General features: G+C 44.7%; 1 protein-coding gene across 1 annotated transcript in view; it reads right to left on the bottom strand.

Annotated features, from left to right (window-relative positions):
* Clip4 (CAP-Gly domain containing linker protein family member 4) overlaps positions 1–242 on the bottom strand; it is a 69,549-nt gene extending 69,307 nt beyond the window's left edge. Inside the window, exon 1 of the mRNA XM_021647156.2 lies at positions 107–242. The gene's annotated coding sequence lies outside the window, so the exon portion shown is untranslated. The remainder of the gene's footprint in view (positions 1–106) is intronic.
* Positions 243–6,000: the final 5,758 nt, after the last annotated feature.

The following is a 6,000-nucleotide window of genomic DNA, read 5'->3' on the forward strand; positions in this document are numbered from 1 at the left end:
CTACCCTGGGAACTCAAAGAACATTTAACTCCAGTTCAAGGAATAATGATGAGTATTCACTGTCTCTCAGGCTGCTCATCTGCAGCACGGTTGCAACCCCACTTACCAGCGTGTTGAAGGACTCTGGAGGGTGCATCTTGGCTTGTCTTGGGTCCTTTTATCATGGGAAGGGAATGAAACCACCGTGACTTGATGTGTGCGGAGGAGAGCCTGCTACCTCTTTCTCCCTCTTGAGCTCCTACTAACACAGCCCAAGATATCAGAATAGTTGTTTGAGGCAGTCACACCACGGTGGAGAGCTGGGTGGAGCACAGGGCCAACCAAAACTCAGGGTGCATGTGCCGCGTTAAATTCCACCACCCTCCCACACCCCTGGGCAGCCGCCAGGTTCTCTTTCCCTGCAGACTCTGTGTCTTCACGCACACTCAAGGGTGGTAATGCAACACAGATGCTTACTCCTCCCTTGGAGGACTCCGCCTCCCTTTCCCTGTTTGTATCACACCCAATTCTTGCCTAACCCACCCACCTTCTCAGCTGGCTACAAGAGAAAGCAATTTGCCTTTAGTTGGCTCTAAGTGCCTTTAAATGAGTCCCGTTGCCATCGAAACATGGAAACCCGTACAGATCTGTTGTAGCAGGAGCTACTGGTGACGTTTCCGAGCTACACAGTTTACGTTTGTCGCTGTTTTTAAAAATTATCCACCAAGATACCAGTATCAGTCGGTGATGGGGTGTGGCTGGCTGAGAGGTTCTAAGCACAATGAAGATCTCTGTTAGAACCAGACAGACTACTGGCTCTTCCTGCTACACCCAACATACACAGTACACAGGCAAGTTCCCAGGACACCAAGTCACCAGGGAGAGTCTTCCACTCACTTAGTTACCTTTATTCCAAAACCTGAAACTACTCGCTACCCAGCCGTGAGAAACACAAGCCCTTATTGCAGTTCTGTCCCGTAACATACACACGCGCACACACACACCCATCACACAAATTTTGCAGCTAGGTCTTGCCCATTAATAACAGTGAAATGGAACAATTGTGTGGGGCCAAAATTTGGCTAGGTTCATGGGACTGATCCACTGTAGCTGCTGAGATTCCATCACATCTGAAGGCACGAGGTTCCTGAGTAATGTCACAAAGAACCAAGTGCCAGGAGGGGTTGACTCCCATCGGTGGTGAGTATCACAGAGAGAAGAAAAGGCATGGCTAACTGTCAACTCTTCAGAACTCTGACTGTAACAATATCTTGTCTTCGCCACAAATGAAGTGGGGCAGAAGATTCACACTGAGTCTAATCTGAAATCTCTGGAGACACTGCTTGGCATCACTTGTATAGAATGTGCTTAAGCCCATAAGGGCCCAGAGATGCCTAAAGAGATGAGCAGGGATCACTCAGAAATTAAGATATCAGGGAAGCTCTGGCCCCAGCTGATGGACCCCACACCATCAGGAAGACATAAGAGGGGCTGAGCAGAAGAAGGCAGAGTCACTGTTCTTCCTTACACTGTAGACTGGGCAGGATTCCATTCATAAAGAAAAAGAGATTCGCTTTCCCATAAGGGGAACATGAGACCAAGGCTTTAGGACCATGAGGGACAGTCTTCTGGCCGAGCCAGGCAGGTGGGCTCCACAGCACAAATGGTGACAGCTGAGCTCACACAGTCTCTCTATTGTTATTCACAGACGATGTGTCTGTCCACATGGAACACCCAGAAGAAACCAGAAAATTGTTAGAAGCAATTAGCCCAGCAAGGCTGCCAAATACAAGATCAATTTATAAAATGCAATAGCCTACATCAGCAGCAAGCAAGCAGGAAGTAGACAGTGACTCATACTCGCAGCATCCGGGAATTAACAACTTTTCAGAAGTTTATGGAGAAGATCTTAAAACTCCCTTGGAGGACATAAAAGAAACAGATGAAGAAAAAATGCAGCGGATAGGATGGTTCTACACTGTAAAAATGTCAAGTTGATTATTAGAGTCAATGCTTTGTTATAACTAAAATTTTAAGGCGCTCAATGAACATAAAATATGTAAGGACGAATGTAACTTTAAACAGGGCAAATTTCTAAAAGCAAGAACAAAAAGAGGAGACTTGTTCTATCAGATATTATGTCTTTACTATATCCTAATAAAAATAAGCAGATGCTGCTATGGGAATAAACAATGACCTAGAGTGAAGGGCTCTGAAGCAGAGCCTTGGCTAAACAAGTCCTTGGTAGACATAAAACTGGTATCGCAAACCAATGATAAATATATATATGTGTGTGTGTGTATGTGTATGTGTGTGAGTTATTTGAGACAGTGTTGGTCAAACAGGCTTATTTAATAATGGAAACAAAATATCGTGTGCCATATACAAAGAGCAACTCCAGGTAAAGACATATGAAAGAGAAAAGAAAATGTGGGCGATATGATGAATGTACTGTAAGAACAGATTTCATAAAAGACAACCAAAGCACTGAGGTGGGTCTCAGTGGGTAAAGAGTGTGCCTAATATGATGGAGGGCCTGGATTTCATGCCAAAGATAGTGGAGGAAATGCCACAGAAAAACTTTATCTGTTCTTATTGGGAACTAGGACTAACAAAGAGCCATAGTTTTTTAAATCCTTACAAAATTCTTTCACTGAGTGGCCATAGTTGAATACCTCGAAGAAAAAGTAGAGACAGCTCAGCGTTTAAAGTGAGAACTGCTCTTGCAGGGGACCTGAGTTTGGTCCCAGTACCCAACAAGGATCAACCTACAACTGGATTAACTCCAGCTCCAGCAGATCCCACGCCCTCTTCTGGTCTTCGTGAATACTGCACTCATGCGTATACCCAAACATAGATACACACTTAAAGATACTATTTTTTAACCTTTTATTGATTCTTTGTGAGTTTCACATCATCCCACTCATCTCCCCATTGCCTCATATCCACCCTTCACCATTTGCAACCTCCTCCCCCCAAGATTAAACACACACACACACACACAAACAACAACGAAAGCATAGAAACATCTCATAGTGAAAGCTATAGTATGCCACAACGTGCCCCACAGTATATATCTCTGTCCACACATCTTCGCTTACAATGTTAATTGCAACAAGTCATTGGTCTGGTTTGAGGTCTCTGACTTCTGTGACACCATAATATTGGATTCTCGTCAAGACTCCTCCTGGTTATCCTGTTGTGGCCCTGTGTCGTGGAGATCCTGCAGCTCTTGAAAAGCAGGACTGGTCCTTTCACATGTTCCAATTATTCAGAGATGATAGAGATTTTGGGGTGGGCCCACTCAGAGCCCTGGATCCAGGAGGGGGGGTAGCTGAGCTGGTCAGCATGCTGGCTTTCCCTTATCAGCACCACCAGGGCTGAGCTCTCCAGCACTGCTCTGGCTAGGCTACCCAAAGTACTATCATCAGGAAGCAGGGTCAGCTCTAATGCTCTCCTGCTCTCAGGGTGTCTCACCCACACCTATTCCTCCAAAGCCGGCTCCACTGTGCTGCCCAGTCAAGGCTCAAGGCCCCACTCTCCCAAGTGCTACAGCCTGAGAGGGGCTGGGACAGCTCTCCTGCTCTCACATCCTTATGGCAGGCTCACCCATGCCTTTGTCATCAAAGCCAGCTCCACAGTATTGCCCAGGCGAGGTGCAGAGCCCATTCTCACTAGTGCTACAGCCAGTGAGGGGGCAGGGCTAGCTCTCCCACTCTCATGACCCTAGGGTCAGCTCTCCTGACTGCTGCAGATGGTGATGGGAAAGATGGGCAAAGTAGCACTCCTGTACCAATGCCACCTCATGGCAGACAAGTGGCCAGCTCTCCTGTGTTCTCACTCTTGGGGCTAACTCACCTGCACTCCCCACCCACAGGGTCAGCTCTGCTGAAAGATACTATTTTTAAAAAAGGAAAATTTTAAAGAGTAATCAGGGAGGAGGGAGCTGGCTCAGCTGAGGGAATGCCTCCACAAGGCTGGGCTGTAGGCAAGAGAGCATTTTTTCAAAGTGTGCTTGATGCGGGAGGGCCCAGCCCATTGTGTGTTGGGCTGCCCCTGGGCTGGTGGTCCTGGGTTCTATAAGAAAGCAGGTTGAGCAAGCCAGAAAGAGCAAGCCAGGAAGCAGCATCCCTCCATGGCCTATGCATTAGCTCCTGCCTCCAGGTTCCTGCCCTGCTTGAGATCCTACCCTCACTGCTTTTGATGATGAACTGTTACATGGAACTGTGAGTTAAATAAACCCTTTCCTTTCCTCCCAAAACTGCTTTTGGTCATGGTGTTTCGTCAGAGCAATAGCAACCCTGCCTAAGACACACAGACTATTCAGACCTTCTCAAAGGAAAGCCCAGAATGATGAGCAAGCAGTGAGGAGATGGGCAAGAAATAAAAAAAGAAATCACAAAATTTCCAGGGTGGACTTAGAATGTATAATATTAAGCAAGGTCACCCAGCCTCAGAAAGAAAAAAAAAATGTATATGTATAGGTACATATATATTTTACATGTATATATTTATATGTTTATATAAATATATTTATATATGTACATATACATATGTACATATATAAATACATACATGTATAAGTACATACATATACATATGTATATATATTTATATATGAGCCATATATCTGAGCCACAAAGCCTCCAGACTATACTTTTTACTAAGTGCTGATTACATATATATACATGTATATATATATAGAGAGAGAAACCTTGCACCAGTCCCCATGAGGTTTCCAGAAAGCCAGTCTCTCACCGGCTGATCTTATCTAGTCTGTGACTTTAAATACTCTTTACTTGATTCCAAGCACATATTTTCAACTCTATACTTTATATATATGATATATATACATATATATCCAACTGCTAGTTCAATATCTACTATGATATATCTAATAGAACAAGTACAAAATGTAACCCTTTCCGGTGACTTTGCCTGTGTAGGTAATAATTAAATTCTTCAGGCATCCTGTCTGGACTTCCCGAATGAAAAGCTCAGTCTTGTTCTTTAAAGCATGTATGTTGCCATTTATTGAAGAAACTCATCAATGCTATGGAAATCCTCATCAACTGACAGATACTGAGACCCCAGGACCTTCCTACTATTATTTATGTGTGCCAGAGATGTTTCCAAAAGTACGTTGGTGGCTGGGACCCTAAGTAGCTGGTGTAGAAAATGTAGTTCTTTGGGGGGAGGGGACAGAGCTCAATGCTGGGTCTTCAATCACTGTCCACCTTATTTTTTGAGACTGGTTCTCTCAATGACCCTGGAAATCACTGATTTTAAACAAGGATGGTTATTCAAGCATAAGAATGTTTTTGTTGTTGTTGTTGTTGTTGTTTCGGTGTCTGGGGAGATGCCTAGCTAAAAAAGTCCCTCAAACAGAAGCATGAGGGACTGAGCTCAGATCCCCAGCCCCATGTAAAAAGCAGCCTATGGCAGCATGGGCCTCTAACCCCAGCACTGGGGAGGCAGAGACATGGAGATCCCTGGGGTTCCCTGGCTAAGCCATCCTTGTTTAAAGAAAAACAATGTATTCCAGGTTCAGTAAAAGGCCCAGTCTCAAAAGATATGGTGGAGAGAAATTGAGGGAGACACCCAACATTGACCTCTGGCCTGCACACACACACACACACACACACACACACGTATGTGTGCACAGTACTACATTTTTTTACACCAGCTTCTTACCTTTCTAGCCACCAAAGTATCTCTAGAAGACTCTCTGGCACACATAAATAGTACCAAGCCACTCTCCAAGATAATTTTAGTTCTGTGATCTAACATCAGTTTCTACCATTGAAACTGACATTAACTAAGCCACTTTGTACAGCTATCATTTTTACAGAAGAGGCAAAGCAGGAAGAAAGCTCATTAAAAAATCATGACGATACAATCAGCCAGATCCACGCATGGAGACTTCTGCAGGACAAAGAGCTTACTCTGTCAACCAGCCAAACAGCTCTGACAAACCGCCATAGATCAGAAAGGTTCAGAGCCCTATCCACAGTGTGCGGA

Source organism: Meriones unguiculatus, chromosome 1 (genome assembly GCF_030254825.1).
Source record: "Meriones unguiculatus strain TT.TT164.6M chromosome 1, Bangor_MerUng_6.1, whole genome shotgun sequence".
Lineage (NCBI taxonomy): Eukaryota > Metazoa > Chordata > Mammalia > Rodentia > Muridae > Meriones > Meriones unguiculatus.